At 42.8% G+C, this 17,782-nt stretch overlaps 1 protein-coding gene across 1 annotated transcript in view; it reads left to right on the forward strand.

Annotated features, from left to right (window-relative positions):
* The window catches only part of STAC (SH3 and cysteine rich domain), a 1,272,108-nt gene that overhangs the window by 812,191 nt on the left and 442,135 nt on the right, over positions 1–17,782 (forward strand). The gene's annotated exons all lie outside the window — the stretch shown is intronic.

Genomic DNA, 17,782 nt, shown 5'->3' on the forward strand with positions numbered 1-17,782 from the left:
GAACTGAATCACTTGCTTCCGTTTAATCCAACTAACACATATGAAGTTATTTTTACTATTAATTGAAAAGTTCTGCTGAACTTACTTTCAGTGTTAGCTCCATGCGTTGAATTTGTTCCATACATTGTCTGTCACATTCACACATTCGTATCGCGTTTACAAATCATGCCACTCCAAGTATGGAAGAAATATGACTCATTATGACCCGCAACGGTAATACTGCAGATACTGCCAGGCTGCCGCTAGCCTGGCGCTCCTGGCGGTTGTAATCTGCCAGGGCATATCTGCAAGCAGCGCTGCCCTGGGGAGTACGAGTCTCCATCCGCCAGCCTGTCCATTGCAGTAAACACCGCCATGGAAAGGCTGGCAGTATGGGAAATGCGGGGCCCCCATGCACAATCCCATTGTCCGATTTACGGGCAGTGGAATTTGCGACGGGTGCTACTGCACCCGACGCATCTCAATATTGCCTCCTGCCCGATTACGAGCCCGCTTCAATGGGTAGAAATGCTGTTTCCATCCGCTGGCACCGCGGAAATGTCATAATAGGGCACCAAACATACCGCCAGCACTGGCAGTATGTTGACGCCCGCGGCTTCGTCGATCTTTTAAAAAGACCACCGAAGTCGTAATGAGGGCCTCTGTTTCTTTGAAATACACAGTTGTTTAGCAACACAGTAACAAGCTGAAAGCTTTCCTTTTTAAATCCATCACACTAACAGAGCGCCCGTGTAGCAAGTTTGTAACCTCTAGTTAGAACAGTGCGTGATTACTTTCTTTGCAGTGACACGAAGACTTATCGAGTTCAAAATTCAATGTGCAAAAAAGCCCCCACATCATTATTTCCTAGATAGCAAGCAATGAAGGATTAACAATTTAGGCTCTCAACAAAATTTTGCATATGACTTTAAACAAAGGATTTTTGGTCGAGCGCACAAGCACTCCGCCCCTGTTTAAATCTCTTTTTGGGCTTTTAACCGTGCCCATGTCACGTCTGTCACTTTCTTTGGTTCATGAGCATGCCTTAAAATCCACTTGATTTAATTAGTGAAAGGCATGCATACAACATGCCTTTTCGGGTGTTTAGCCCTCCTTGAATGCACCGGCTAAGTACTGAAAAGATATGAGGCTCCATGTTGTCAGACTACTTTTGCTTTTTATTTTCTACACTGTGCGATTGCGCTGTGGTTTACATAGCACGATCGCGATCAGTTTTCAATTTCAGCTCGATCGTGTTGTGTCTTACATAGCACGATCGTGCAATTTTTTTTTCTTTCAATATGTCTGGCAAGGAAAGTCTGGTTAGGAGTTTACAACACTAATAGCTCTAACTCGAGCAAATGCGAGACCCGTTGCCTTGCAAATGCTTGTTTAGTATACGGCTGCTATGACATTGTGGCTTTCAAACCTTTCTCAAGTTTCAATTGGTGGTTATCAGTGGATGACATGGGAGGCATGTGATGTTTCTGATTTTTCATTTTTATTGCAAACAATTTCCAATGGTATCCATCATCTCCATATTCACAAGCTGGACATCATAGTAGCCTTGTATAATTTAGTGGCAAACAATCATTCTAAAAAGCATTAAAATGGCCTATCCTTACGCTGCAAAGCCATTGCATTCTGGGATAAGTCGTTTTGATGTGATAATTCAATTCAGTTAGTGCGTTAAGGAGAAGTGGAAATGAGGTATTTATTGGTGTTGTTTATTCTTGGCAAAAAAATAGCTTCTCCATTTTACAACCAGTGCTTAGGTCTAAAACTTTCCTTCTCAAAAAAATACATATACATTTCAGAATCTATTTCTAACACAGTGCTCTGTATTTTGGGGGCATCAGTAGATTCAAATTAGTTCAGCTAGTACGATGTGAATTGTCAAGATCAGGAGGCGAAAGATACTCAACTGTCGATGCTGTGTTTGTATTGTTTTTATAAAAAAGACAATTTTGAAAGAAAATCCAAATCATTAATGCTGAATTGCATTGGCATGTTTTATGCACAAGAAACTGAAAAACGTTTTTAGTTGCAATGCTTCTTCATACTACGATAAATATTTGAACAATTATCAAGCGTGGCCGAACGTATCCTTGCTATTCAAGTAATCAGAGTGTTTTTTTTACAGAAAAAGAGAGAACAATTATGACTATCTGAGATTTTTCAACTCATTCACCTCATTCAGCCCATATGTCGTTCACCGCCTCTTGGATCAGGTTCATTGGTAGCAAGAACTGTCCAAACCAATTCTTCTTCCGTATGTTGTTGTTCCAAAAAATTATTTACTAGAGGTGCTGGAATGACTTTTTGACTGATTCTCGATTTATCCTGGATGATTCTTTGTCTGACTGTTTGGTTTGTCCTACCCATATACAGTTTCTTGCACAGCAAATAATCCTGAAGACTACATTTTTAGGCCGAGCGCCCAAGCACTCTGATGCGTGGTAATCGATGTGTGGGCTTTTAACTATGCCCACCACACACCCATCACTATCACTCATTCGTGTGCTTGCCTTTCAAAAATCCTTTGTAATCATTGGTAAATTCTTTACGTTTGTCCCTCCTTCGGGCAGTTTTGCTACTGCCTTGGCCGCTAACCCTGTTACATGGATAATTGCATGTTTGCCAATAAGTTTGACTGCGAGCAAACTTCTTTTTCCTTTTGTGGCTTTCCTTCACGCTCACGGCGGTCGTGGCACTTTGAATCAGCTCACTTATGCCAACTGTTTTACTTTACATTTTCAATTTAAGTGACAAGAAAAGTCCAGTTAGAAATTTACAACGCTAATAGCTCTAACTCAACCAAATGCGAGACACATTGCATTGCAAATGCGAAACCCAAGGCATTGCAAATGCTTGTTTTCACTTGAAGTCTTTTGTGGAAAAAGCAGAGATCAGGCCACCTTTTTATTGCACTTCACCACTTGTGACTATCAGTGTTGTGTGGTGAGTTAGAACCCCAGATTTGGAATAAGTCCACTTGGATGCCTCATACAATTAATTTGTGCATATTATACCAGAATCTACAAAATGTATTTCAGAGATATATTGCACGTCACCTGCTTCTGCATTATGCGAAAATTTCGGGTGGATGACAAAGCTAGTTTTTTCCCTACAATGCTGGGTGTGAATGCACATCTAAAACGATGAAATTTGAAGGTGTTTCATAAAATCAATGTATAGTTTAGAACATGTATATTTTACATTTTGGAATCCTGACTACTTTCTCGAAAATCCAACTAGTTCCTAAAGTTATGCCAGTATTTCAAAGGTACAGACAAAACGTCATTGGAAGAAGATTCAAATTTATTCTAGGTGTTTCTACAGAATGTCCTATTGTTGTTCACAGCGACTGTAATGTCCAATATAAATTCGACCCACACAATTGACAGTCTCGGCCAGTCAATTACTCCATCAATTTACAGCAAAGAAGTGTCCTAGAAGATCATACAAATTCTATCGGTTGTTCAAAAACTGTGATGCGTAGTTAGCAAAAATAAATCACCGCATTTGCATATGATTATATTTCTTTTAATACTCTATCATAAGGCAATTTCCATCTTGTGAAATTTATTATTCCTATCCATTACATCATTTGCATGTCGTTACTGTGTAATTCAGCTTGCTATGCACAAGATGACATCATCATTATTTTTCATTCATCCTCTATAAATTTCAACTAAAGAAAATTAATACTAGCCAAATATGATTAGGCACACGGCCCATTTCCCAATTCAGTATGTGTGTAATACATTCAATTTAATGGAAACAGTAAAAATGCTATTTGTCATTTATGACGTGCTTGACGTTTACTCATTACTGGTCAGTTCAATAAAATTACACAAATCAGTCATGACTCTGAATACAATCTAAGGTGTAGGACTGTGCTAAAACTTGTGCTGTGGTGGGTGTGTGGCTGCCTGTCAGTCCTCTCTCTCTTACTAAGTTAATTGTTTGAACAATGAACATGGTGGGCTTCCTTAAGGGTAGTCGTGCCAGGAACAGATCGTCAACAGGAAAACCTTATACAAGGGATGGTAACGTGGAGTTGACGAAGGTAGTTTCACTAGACATTGAACTTTCGTGGAGGAGAACTATGACATTTAGTACAAAACATTATTAAGGATTACTTCCCAGGTAATGATATGTCAATTTCTTGGCAACTCGAAAATAGAGTCAGACAATATCCATGTGCAAGAAAGCAAGTGGTAGAAATACATTGACATTGTCATGTATCCCCTCTCCCAATGATTACAGTTATTAATCAGGATCCTGATCTAATTAACGTCTTTTACAATCCGAGTTGTTAGACAGCAGGTATGGATTTCATTAAGTATCTAGTGCGAAATTTGCATAACATTTATCACCGCCAGAACTTGCCAAGTGAGTTGATTACTGCAAGAAGTAACCCTAATTGGTTCTGGTGAGACACCTCTAAGGTTTAGTATAAACGTATCATTAGAAATACGATGCATGCAGCATGCGAAATTAGAATAAAATACTGTGGCGGAAATACACTTCTTCTTGCATTGACCCACACATAAAAGAAAAGGTTTAAAAGTAAAACAACAAAAAACTGATGAAATCTAGATGGCCATCTAATTGAGTGGACGCTAAATATCTTGCCTTTAGGAAAGGGTATGGGGAAGGTAACATAACATAGAGTCTCATAGTGAAGTCATGCCTTGTCAAGTCCCCTTGTGTGGTGGGTGACCGAAAATGTGTTATTTCTTTTCTGAATGGTTGCATACAAATAGAACTTGCCTCTCAGTGGCAACTTCCATTTAAAACCTTGGAGACTCCTTTTGGATGTCCAGTAGATGAACTGCTAGGTTAGATGGAGCAGATTTATTCATAAAGTTCATTTCTGTGTGTTTAGATTAGCACAAGTAGGCCACAACATAATTTACTGGGACTTTGGTCTTATTCCACTGGCAGCTAAAATTGATGGATTGTATGAAGTGCACTGTGTGCATGATTTCTCCTGCATTCAGTGTTTTCCTTTTTCATACATTTTACACAAATGTGATATTTTCCATGGTGCTGTTTATTTTCACTGTAACTATTTTGTGATTTGAAGGAAACCTACCAACGTTCACTCATTATTGCAAATTTGCTAGGATGATTCTGCCTGCTGGTTCAACAGTGCTCCTATTCATTTTGAATGGTTTGTTGCTAAATCACACAATTTCAGTTGTCCTTGTATGTAGGTTAAAGGTGGTACTAGAATAATACATTTGGATGTTCTAGGGAGTGAGCCTGTTTTACATAACATAGTTTAAGTACTGTTGATCGGTTAATGTCATGTAATACTTATTATCACAGCACAATGCCACATCACTCCATGCAAATGGCATGACTCTATACTCCATTGAAACTATAAAATGTGCTGTTTTTGGGATGTACCAGTCTTTTCTGAGACGTGTACAGAACATATCCCAATGACAGACTATACTTTTATTTTGTACTTATATGTTTTGCAGACCTTTCCTTGCTTTCATACTGAACACCCACTATGACACATTACAATTTTATTATGTACAATTTCTGGAGGTTGCCCTTATGTTATCCTCTCACTTATTTTAAATATTGAATTTCCTCCATAACACATCACTTTACTTTCTGTAATGATTCTTAATTTTAAATAAATCTTCATGGTTTGGACTTTTAATCTTTAATCATTTTTCTTTATTTGCTCATGGCCCTCATCCTTTGAGACTCATAAAGTCCTGATCCATCTACTCGTCCCTCTAGTAATAGTGCAAAGCACGGACAGGCAGGGCTGCATAATAATATAACTTGCCTCTCAGTGGGGACGTTCATATAAAGTCCTTGGATACCTGTATTGGATTTCCAGTAGATGAACTAGTTTGTTGTAATTCACAGTATACCATCTTCATTGTGGTGTACAAGACATGGGGTATATTTTTGCGCTTTGCTGCATCTCCATCAAATACCTTTCAAGTTCAGACTCCTAATGTACACTTATTGCATACACAGTATACAAGTGGTTCCCAAACCTTTGACTTCTGTGGACCCCCACTTTATCATTACTGGAGCCCAGGGACCCCCCCACTAAATCATTATTTGAATCTGGGGACCCGCCCCCCTCCATTGAGCCATCGCTGAAAGCTGAGGACCTAAACTGTTAATATTATTTAATTTTCTCAGCAGTCGGGCCCCCTGAGGAGGCTTTGCCGACCCCCAAGGGTCCCTGGACCACAGTTTGGGAACCACTGCTGTAAGCTCCAAATGCTACTAAATAAAAGTCTCACATTGTGCTATCTCTAGATCTCTTTTCACTGTAGTACTCAGGTATTTAGCAGTTTTATTTAGTCCCTCATGTTATCTATAGTTGCTAGCAATATGTTGCCAATATCCTGGTACAAAAAATCATGTATTGGCACTGTTGATTTGGAAGGACATCATTGTCTTTTACTCAAACAATTACACACTCATACATTTTGAGATAACCTGTGCAGAATACTAGCCATGATTAGCATATGATGTTAAATAAAGCAGAAAAGATCAGGCATGCTCCCCTCATTTGCCTTCAATATCCCAGACCCCACTTGTTATTTTTTGCATTTAATTTCCTTGAATATGTTTCTTGTTTCTGTTGCTCACTGCTCATTCTAAAAATAGATTATACAATGGAAAAGCCAGTTCTCATTTTCATTGTTTAAACTGCAGATGTATGTGTGCTCTGTGATCTGTCTGTCATCTTGGCTTCTGGCTCAAGCTCTTGGCACTATTATGTCACAAATCAATTGTAATAACATCACAATTCAAAAGTCATTCATTTTCCAAGCTGACTAGGAACTTCACAACTTGACTGTGATAAAGACTTTAGAGTCAGGCTTTTATACAAGGATTGCAGGATCCCACTCATTATGTATCAAAATACTGTCCTTGGAACGGTGGAAGGTGGAATTAGGTATTTCAAAAGTGGAATTTATGACTCAGACCCCAACTTGCCAATGAGATGCAATCCTTTCACTCACTGAGCTATCTATCTTCATTAAAGAGAAGCATGGAACAGTGTTCACATCCTCCACACATGTTAAATCATTTGAGACACATTCCTGGAGGTCACAACTCAAATTTAAACTCAGCAGATGTTCTTGGTTCTGTTTTTAAAACCTGATTATTATTTTGACCAGCATGCAAAGTCATCCTCTACTAGAGCTGTTTCAGATAGACTTAAATCAGTTTCCATGGCAATTCTTAAAGAAGCCATGTGCTAATGCAATGCTCAATTAATAGGGATGCAGTTTGTAAATGATGCAATGGAACATCTTTGAATCATCTTGAACATGATCCAGGTTCAATCCCACAACAATGTACCAAATTCACTTTATTTTATCAAAGCATAGCATCTTAATGACTACACCATCACACTAATTCAGATGAATCATTAACAAGCAAGGATGTTTAGTCAGTATTAGATCACGGCAGTGCTACTGGAATGATACAGATATGTTGTCTATCCAAACAGATAAGAAAAAACATTTACATTTCAAGGCAAATATTGAGCGAGGATTGCCAAGCAAAATATTAGTTCTCATGTAATAAATTTATGACAAATGTTTGACTGTGTTTTTGGTGTGTCGGAGAATTTATTGTGCAGTAAACAGCTTCTGGAAGATAAACAGTAAGCTGCTGGGTAAACATATCAAACAATTAAAAGAGTAATCCTTTAGCTCTTTCTTGCAAGACCTTGCTTGAGATAATTCTTTTAGCACCAGTGTCTATTGAGCTGAAACAGTTGTTCCCGATTGCTTGCCAACAGCTAGCCGTCAGAACATACATCAGTACCCCCTCACTAATATCCAAGCATAAAAATAGAATCCAGAAGCTTCAATGAAGAGGTTGTATGAAATGTTCATTTTTTAGCCATTTAAACATTTAAATTATTGAAATCTATGTATTAGTCTACCATTTTATTTATTTATTTCTAAAATATTGGATATTTATAAAACACAAGTTTAGTACCAGAGGGCAATGGAGTGCTGTATACACCACAGGGTAGATAGCCATATGTGAAAATGAAGTGGGTGGTAAAAGTGACTAGATTGACACGAACATCCTGTTCACCACCTTTGTTTGACTCATTGTGTTCAGTTCCACTTCACCCTTCTTTCATACATACACCCGGTACTACCAAAACTAACTCGAACATTCTATACTGACATCTTGAACTCTCATTCAGGCACTACCCTTCCTCTCTGTCTTTCTGCATTGGCCACACAGTTTCTCAGCTCTTGATCTTGCCATTCTGAACTCATCTTTGCTCTGCAGAGTCCACTTTCTGCTCTGCACTTTTCTATCAAAATCTTAGCCTCCCATTAATTCCTCTCCTATGCTGCAGGGTTTCCGGTCCAAGCATCCTCCACATAGTGTGATTAGTGTGAATAGCCAATAGTCACGACCACATTGAGCAATATGTAATAGTATAACTACAATGCCAAAGTCCTTTTCCATTGTCTAACCTTCTACTTCAAGCTTTAAAAATGAAAGAAAAAGCCCACAGTATAGAATGTTGGGGTCAAAGCAGAAAACCTCAAAGTGGATGTCTACACTAGCCCATGGAATTAAATCTCCAAGAAAGACCTGGTGTTCTTCAAAACTGTCCCGAAAATATAGTCCAGCAGTTTCAAAACCAAACCAACCACTATTAAGCTCTGAAGTTTAAGATTTCCACAGACTCAAAACAAACCTTCTTGTGGCATTCCCAGTAAACTATCACCATCTACGGTAATGACAGAGTTATGATTCAAACAGAAAATAGTATCCTCCTGACTGCTGAAGAGATTTCCAACACCTGAATAAGCTAAACTCTGTATGGTTGGACCTACCCATTCAAAGATCCAGCCCATAGATATTTCCCTTTTCGTGGCATCATCACTTCAGATCATAGGTTTTCCCTAGAGCAACAACACAATTTAGTTCTACCCCTACCATCCCTACACTCCAACACAAACTCTACTCCAAATCGCTTTCCACCCACAAACCCTGTCAAGCCAAGATAGCATCCATCCATCACACATCAAAATCTTCCACTCCAATTACACTGCCTCATCAAATCACCCATGGTCACACATTGGCCCCCACTACAAATGTCATAATCCAAGCCTCACTCCCTTGACTTCAAATAATGAACACCAGGTAAGTCAGGAGACAAGCAGAGGACATCCAAAACCTTCTGTGTGAATTCCAGTGTCACACTTTCGTCTTCACCATAACAAGGTTTGAAAACAATGAAGCAGCAGCAGTCACAAAATCATGCTGAAGAACAGAAAAAGTAAATGAGCAGTATGGTAGTGCTAGACTACACAAATGATCTGCCCTCTTCCACAGTTCCATTATTACATTTCCGTCCTTCAAGTGCATACAGTCTTGTTGCACAATTAACCCCAAACAGTTTTGTCATTGCAGCAGTGGTCCATGACCCCACTTTGCGCCTTTCCAGAAAACATCTCTACTTCCTGGATGAACATCTTGAAATCACCCTACAACCACAGATAATGCTACAAAATTGTGATTATTGGAGACTTAGACCCTCATTACGAACATGGCGGTCCGTTCCGCTACACCGGCGGTGGAGGTAGAAACCGCCAACAGATGAGCGGTCTGGACTCCTGATGGTGCCCTTCCTCGCCACAAGGGTCCGTACCTACGAGGAGCCTTGTGGCGAGCAAGGGCACCATCAGTGTACAGACCACTTGTGGATTTGGGGTCCATGGTGGAGCGTCAGATCATAATCACTTACAGACTCACACGTGCAACTATTCAGGACCTTTGTGCATTACTGGATCCTGCACTAACACCGGGAAATCGTAATCAGCATGCCATTACAACTGAGGTGCGGGTGCTCTCCGCACCCCATTTCCTTGCCACAGGCTCATTTCAAGTGACAGTGGGCATGGGTGCTGGTTTCTCACAGCCAATGTTCAGCCAGGTACTGACAAGATTTCTGAATGCATTTGTACAACATCTGCAATCCTATGTGCGGTTTCCCCAAAGTAATGACATCCCTGCAATCAAGTCTGACTTCTATGCCTTTGCAAACATTCACCATGTCATAGGTGCCATCGATGGCACACACATACCCATCATCCCCCCAAGAGTGAGTGAACAGGTGTACAGAAACAGGAAGAACTTTCACTCCATGAACATCCAATTGGTGGGTACTGCAGACCAGTACATTTCCCATGTGAATGCCATGTTTCCGGGTTCAGTCCATGATTCATTTGTGTTGAGGAACAGTAGTGTGCCACAGAAGATGGAACAACTACACGAGGACAGAGGGTAGATCATAGGTAAGTTTGCCTGTCACTAACTGACACATTGCAGAAAACCAGCCTGTCTGACTAAGGGACATAACAATGACCAGTCTGTATTGAACCATTTTGTAGGTGATTCTGGCTATCCAAACTTGCGTTGGCTCCTGACACCAGTGAGAAATCCCAGGCAGGATACAGAGAGGAAATACAATGAGGTTCATGGAAATACTAGGAGGGTCATAGAGCGTACTATAGCTCTCCTGAAGGCTAGATTCCGGTGTCTACATATAGCTGGGGGTTCCCTGGCCTATGGGCCTGATAAGGTGTGTAGAATAGTGGTGGCCTGCTGCATGCTGCACAACGTGGCAGTGAGACATTCTAACCCCCTTTTGGAGGTGGAGGGTGCTATAGGTCCTGATCAGCTACCTCAGAGAGGTGAGGAGAGTGATGGTGACGTGAGGAAGGGGAAGAGGTCAATTCCAGGAACCAACTGATACAACTCTACTTCCAATAACTGTGTGGGACTTAAGCCTGTCATTGATGTTAGTGACTAATACTGTCAGTGTACTCTGTCATATAGGGGGGATTGGTCATGATAGGCGATACATGGACCACTTCTGCATGGTACTGACAAAAAATATATGCATTCCCTCCTTGCCAAAATTTGGGCACACAGTACCACCATCAAGCACAAATTGACAATAAAGTTGTTCTCTGCCAGTTGCATCCATACTCCACTTTGTTCACAATTTAAGACAGGGGACAGTGTTACAGGTGTGAAATGTGTTTTATTGGTAGAATTGAGTGAATTGTGCTATATACAGTGATGGGAGTCGTAAGGGTTGGGTGTCCTCAAAACCAACTTGGTGGCAGCCCTGTTGGATGTTTTAGATGGGTCCATTTTGTCGAACAGTGCTTCAAATTGCCCTCAGCTAAGTGTTGTTGGTGAATGGGTGGGATGGTTGCTTTGTATTAGTAGCAGAGTCAATTGTTGGAGGGGGTCTTGTTCTTAGCTGGGTTTCCAGTGCCATATCCTGGCCTAACACTATGTTTGGGCACCTGGTGTGGACCTTCTTGGGGTGGCATAGTTGGCCCTTGGGTTTCCTGGAAGGGCATTTCCTGTGATGTGTCTGCTGCTTGGGTCATCAGATGCTGGTTGTCCTGGGCTGTTGTGGGGGCTTCTTGTCCGGTGTGGGTGTCAGACTGTTTTTTTACCATTTGCAGCAGTGCTCCAGCAATGGCGGCCATTGTGGCAACAGCTCTTTCCACTGCTCCATGGCCTGTTGGTGTTGTTGCTGCTGCATCCTCTAACTGCGCTCCAGGGTGGACACAATCTGTGACAACCTGTCTTGGGTATGTTGGTAGGCCCCCAATACCTCTGCAATAACGTTCTGGCTGCTGCATCCATCCGGTGGCTTCCCCCCTGGCCCACTGGGACACTTGAACTTGCCCTAGCCCCCTGTGCCTGTGTCCCCTGCACAGGTCTGGACGTGCCACTTGTAGTGGGGGCCTTGCCTTCCTGCATGTTGGGAGTGGGAGACTGTGGCCTCTGTAGCTGTTTTCCACCAGTCTGTGCCCTGGGTACACTGGTGTGGGTACGCCTCCCCTGGCCTGCTGGTCTTGACTGGGTGTTAGGGGTGACAGTGGTTTCCTGGGTGGGGCTGTTGCATGGTGAAAATCCAGGACTGTGTGAGGGGCCTGCCTGCTCATCAGTGTCCAGGGATCCTTCGCCAAGGTCTTGTGAGGTGGCTCTGTCTCCCTGGAGGGCAGTGGCACTCCTTGTCCCGTCCATTAGGGTTGCATGGGTGGTAGTGCCTTTTGGGGGACATACACATGTCTGTTACATATGCATGTAGGTTGGAGGTGTACAGGACTGTGCTATTTTGTGCTGGTGTTAATTTCAGTGGCCTTCCAGGGTGCCTTTGTGAGGTTGACATAGCATTTAGTGGCAGTGGTGGGGTTTCATTGTGGTGGGGAGTATTATTCCATTGTGGGTACGTGCAGGGATGGGTGGCTGTGCACAGCGGGAGGGATGTGGCCCTGTCAGTGGGTTGTAGGTGATGCCGGGTGGTGGATGTGGTAGGTAATGGCTGGGTGGGGTGTAGGTCCAGGTGGGTGTGGGTGGGGTGGGGTGGTGCATGCATTGCAGATGTGTTGTATATGGGGTGATTGTAGATGACTTACCCGAGTCCATTCCTCCAGTGAGTCCAGTGAGTCCCTCTGGGTGCAGGATGGCGAGGACCTTCTCCTCCCAGTTGGTGTAGTCGGGTGGTGTTGGTGGCGGTCCTCCCCCAGTCTTCTGCACTGCGATGTGGTGCCTAGATGCCATGGCCCTGACCTTCCCCCACAGGTCATTCCATCGCTTCCGGATGTTGTCCCTGGTGCGTGGATGGTATCCCACTGCATGCACCCTGTTGACAATGGTCTGTCACAGCCTCAATTTCCGTGCAATGGGTGTGTGCTGCACCTTTGACACGAATATCTGTGGCTCCACCTTCAGGATCTCGTCCACCATCGTCCTTAGCTCCCTTTCGGTGAAGCGGGGATTTTTGGGGGGAGACATGGTTAGTGTGGTGGATGGCGTCGGGAGTGGGGACGGGGTATGAGTGCTCCTCTGTGGGTGGATGTGCGACTCCTGTATGCTGCCATTCGCTGTCTGGCTCTGGTGCTCTCCGTCTTCTGGTCCTGGTTTTGTTGTAAGGGATTGTGGGGTGTATCTGGGGGTGTTTTATGGGGTTCTGGATGTGTGTCAGGTGTGTGGGTGATACGCCTATCCAATGTGTGCATTTGTTGCTGTTGCGTCCACTTGCCGCCCGTGGCGGTCGCAGCCGCCAATGGTCATCTGGCCCCCACTGTCCGCAGAGGTGATTTGTGCATCATTATTTGGAGGGCGGAATGTGGGTGTGCTTGGCTGTGGCGGTGGCGGGGTGGGGTGGGCCGGGATTCCCGCCGACAGAGTCCTGGTGGGGAGTGGTAGTCTGGGAATTTTTGGTGGGGTTGGGTTTTTCATTCATTATATGGCGGGTTTCCATTCACCGCCAACAGTGGGATTCTGTTCACCGCCAACACGGCGGTCGGCGGTCTTAACCGCCATGTTCATAATGACCGCTTTAATTTGTAGATTGACAGACCCAGTGCTAAACTGACTATCAGAATCCTCAAAAATATTCAGGCTTTCAACTTCACCGAAGTGGTAATCATTACCACACATAGTTGGGCACACACTTGACCTCATGTTCTCCTACAGCTTTGAAATCTCTGTCCTAGCAGTGTGAATCCAGGCATGAGCAGCTAACTCCTCCTCCATTAACCTCTCAACCTATTTTACAACCCCACTACCAACACAATGTTCACTAGAGACACATGAGAGACTATCACAAGCCATCAAAAGAGCCATAAAGGGTTACTATGTGAATTATATTCTTGAAGCTCCCAACTAAACAATATGTTGACCACCGTCAACTTAAAAAGTGACCTTCATTCATTTCAACAACATTGCAAAGAATTATTTAAGTTCTCTGAGGCTGAGATTGCCTAAATCTTTAGAAATGCTGCCAATGCATTTTTCTCACAGTGTAAGCTACATTTATCCCTCACCTTCTTCACTCCAAGGTCCTTTGTGGCATCCTCAATGCATCTTAATATATATGATCATCAACTTCCTTCTCTCTGACACAGTACATACTCCCTGAAATTCACCATCAGCACCCCCTTCCTCAAAACAAATCTGCTGACTCAAAAATCCTAGTTAGCAATAGATCTATCTCTAATCTCTCTTTTATCAGCAAAGTAAAGAAAAGTGAGAAGCTATCTTCAGAAAAAAAAAAACATAACCACCTCATCTATGACCAACAATGTGAATTACACCTCTCCAGGGGGCACCAAACATGTTCGCTGGATGAGGACAATCAATCAATCAAACAGTATTTGTACAGGGCAGCTCTGTCAACCCTGAGGGTATCTCGGCGCTGGTGAATTTGCAGGTCTTAGTAGAAGAGCCAGGTCATGAGTCTGCATCTGAAGTCCACTAGGGAGGGAACTGTTCGTAGGTGGAGGGGCAAGTCATTCCAGGTCTTAGCAGTGATGTAGGAAAAGGACTTACCTCCACTGAGTGTGCGACTGTGCAGGCTCAGGGCCGAAGAGCCAGGTATCTGGTGGGCTGATGGACATTTAAGCAATGGTTGAGGTAGGCCAGTCCTTGGTTATGTAAGGCTTTGTAGGTGTGTGTGAAAAGCATAAACTGGCTTCCCTTCTGGATAGGGAGCCAGTTATCATTCCTGAGGTGAGGTGATGTGGGATAATTTGGGAAGGTTGAGTTTTAGTCAGGCTGCTGCATTCTGTATGATCTGGAGACTCTTGAGGAGCTGGGTGTAGATGCCGGTATGGAGAACATTACCATAGTTTAACAGGCTGGTGACAAGGGCCTGAGTGACAGTCTTTCTGGTGTTGATGGGGAGCCATCTAAAGATTCTGTGGAGCATGCGGGTGGCGTGGAAGCAGGAGGCGGTGACCGTGTTGATTTGGCACTTCCTGGTGAGACTGTTGTTGAGAATAATGCAGAGGTTGTAGGTGTGGTCCGTAGGTGTGGGAGTGGGTGCATGCTCAGAGGGCCACTAACTGTTGTCCCAAGGAGAGATGTTCTTCCTGAAGATCAATACTTCTGTTTTGTCAGATTTGAGCTTAAAGCAATTGATTCTCATCTAGTTGGCGACACTGGTCATGATGTTGGGGAGGTTTGTTGTGGTGGTTGAGGGATCATCAGTGAGTGGGTAGATGAGTTGTATGTCATATGATTAGGATATGATGCTGGGTCTGTGGGTTCTGACTATGTCTGTAAGGGGAGCCATGTAAGTGTTGAATAGAGTGGGGTTGAGGGGCGATTCTTGGGGTCAATCTGTCTTACAACTCTTTGACCTGTCTGCCATCTTTGAAGCTGTAGACCTCACAATCATGCTGAAGAGGACTGAACAATGTTCAAACATGGCTGTGCCAGTGCCAAAGTGGATTAATTTATTTCTAACTTATCATAGCCAAAAAGTCAGACTCAGATCATTTAAATCATCTGTATTCCTCTTGTTGTGCTACGTTTTTTAAGACTCATACCCCTTTCGTCTTCTCTTTAACATGTACGCATTTCCCGGGTTTCAGGTCTGTGAGCAATACCCAGAGAACACTAATTTCACACAAATTAACTTTTGATTGGGTAGCAGTCCTGCAGAAAACACAATCAATATCCCTTTGTGCCTAGACCAAATGTTCTACAGATTGAAGGTGAGCTACCTGAGCATTACTGAATCTACAATCAAGCCTCCAGTATCCAGAGCAACTGAATGGAAAATCTTTCCAGGCCTCGACACCAACTGTGTTTAGCTGACAAAAGCACACCCTGGAATGTCTTGATTATGGAAACACCATCTATTTCATCCTTCCAAAAAATGCATCGCCAGTCCTAAGATTTCAATACTAGTTGGCCAACCTTTATAAGCAGGACAACATCAAAACCCTCCTCAAAGCACTCCACTGACACCCTGTAGGCAGTAGGAAAAATTGCAAGCACCTTTACACTGCTTATAAAGCATATTGGGGCAATGGTCTGAAATGCAGACAGATACCGTATACTTCAATGTGCCTCTACTAATCCTCTTGCTATCTTCACACCCTATCAACCAATGATCACTTCTGAGGATCACATGCTCAGGACTGTTATTGGGTGTACAAGGACCTAGGATCTGAAATCCAAACACAACTATATAGGGTTTAAGAAAACTGAACTGAGTACAGAAGAGGGCTCCTAGCAGAAGAGCTTTTGACATGGTTTTGTAAAGACTTTCGTTAGAGTAACAAGACTGCTGGATTTGTGCAGCAGTACCACTGGGAGCAGGGCACTCACTGGCCTAACCCTTCCGACTAGCTAGCAGCACCTCACCAGTTCCCAAAAGTAAAAGGTGATGTGTGGCAGTCCTTAGCATGTCATCTGGATTTCTCAGGGAAATCGTGGTGAAACAGATCTTACCCCCTTTTCTCAGTCACATAAGTCTCACACATACAAAAGCAAAACAGAAGCAGGACGAGGTTTAATGGATACTATTGAATCAACTGCATTTTATGTAAAAAGGCATGTATTGCGGTTATGTGACAAGGAAAGTGAAACATAGAAAAGTCCCACTATACTGTCACAACAGTGGTTCTGAAAATCCCTACCTGCACTTCTAAGATTCCCTATAAGAGCATGGAAGTGTAAGCCCTAACCTGCACATCAGGCCCCCCGAGAGAGCACCATCTCCCATGCATGTGACTGTAGGTAAAGCAGAGGTCTGTTGGTCTATGCCAATTCTCCCACATGGAGGGAAAGACTGCATCAGGTCCCAGTGAAAACGTGCAAAGGAGACATGGAGTATAAGATGGCAACTGGTTGGAATTCCCCTCTGTTATGTAGGGGGCAGTGAGGTGTTTTATAATAAAACATCTAGTGTTCTGAGAAAACTAACCTAGCATGACAACAGATATATTTCTGTGTATAGGATTTGGGGACATGATGAACGCTTTGTACCGATAATAATTTGTAACTCATCACATACAACCTTGGATAGAGCACACCATGAGAATGTCATGCAGAGAAAAGAATAACAGAAGTCTGTGTAAAGTATAAGCCGATAAAATAATAAAAATATCTCCACTAAAAGAAGGCTTCAGCTAAAAAATATAGAAAAATAAAAACAGATGCCTCAAAGTGAAAGGGCGCAAGCTGCAGGCCTAGGCTAAAATAATGTGCATGTGAATAGGTAAAGTAGCTTCATGACAATGGTTCATCAATCACTGTCACACTTTTGTATTCCTCACTGCAATTGTGATCTTTGACGCTCTTTTGATTTTCCAGGCTTTCCATGGGTGTTTTATTAGTGTGTGTACCTCTTTATCCACGGAGCTTAGAAGTAAGGCAGTCAGGTTTAATGGCATTTGTGAGGCTCATACTAAACCCAGGGAGATCTCTAGGTGCCAGGACCAAGTATAGATGCGTTTTGCAAGCTGTGCTGTGTGTGAGGTGGCAAAGCTGAATGTCTTATTAAAGGTGGCTAGGCTGGCCCTTCAAGAAGTTGAAAAAACTTTAGATTTCAGCTTTACTCTGAGGACAATGAGTAAGTTGTGTTTGGTTATGAGAGAACTATGTGGGAATGTAGGACGAAATATGAGTGGAGAAGTAAGAAGGAAGCAAGTTATTCTTGCAGGTATATAGCCACCATGCCAATTTGAATTGTACCCTACTTTCAACGACAGAAGTCTGTAGCTGAGGATTCATTTCTCTTCTAATGACACACTATTAGATGTATACCTGATTTCTGTACCCTTATGAGCCTCCATATCTGCAGAACAAGACTTTCTGCAAAGAATTGTAATTGTAGCTCCTACAGCCAAAGCTCAATGCAGAAAATTAAGCTTGGAGTACTCCTGGGTCACTCCTGGGTTTCAGGAGTAAATCAGGAAACTACAAGACTAAGGCCCTC

This window comes from Pleurodeles waltl, chromosome 2_1 (genome assembly GCF_031143425.1).
Source record: "Pleurodeles waltl isolate 20211129_DDA chromosome 2_1, aPleWal1.hap1.20221129, whole genome shotgun sequence".
NCBI classification, from domain to species: domain Eukaryota; kingdom Metazoa; phylum Chordata; class Amphibia; order Caudata; family Salamandridae; genus Pleurodeles; species Pleurodeles waltl.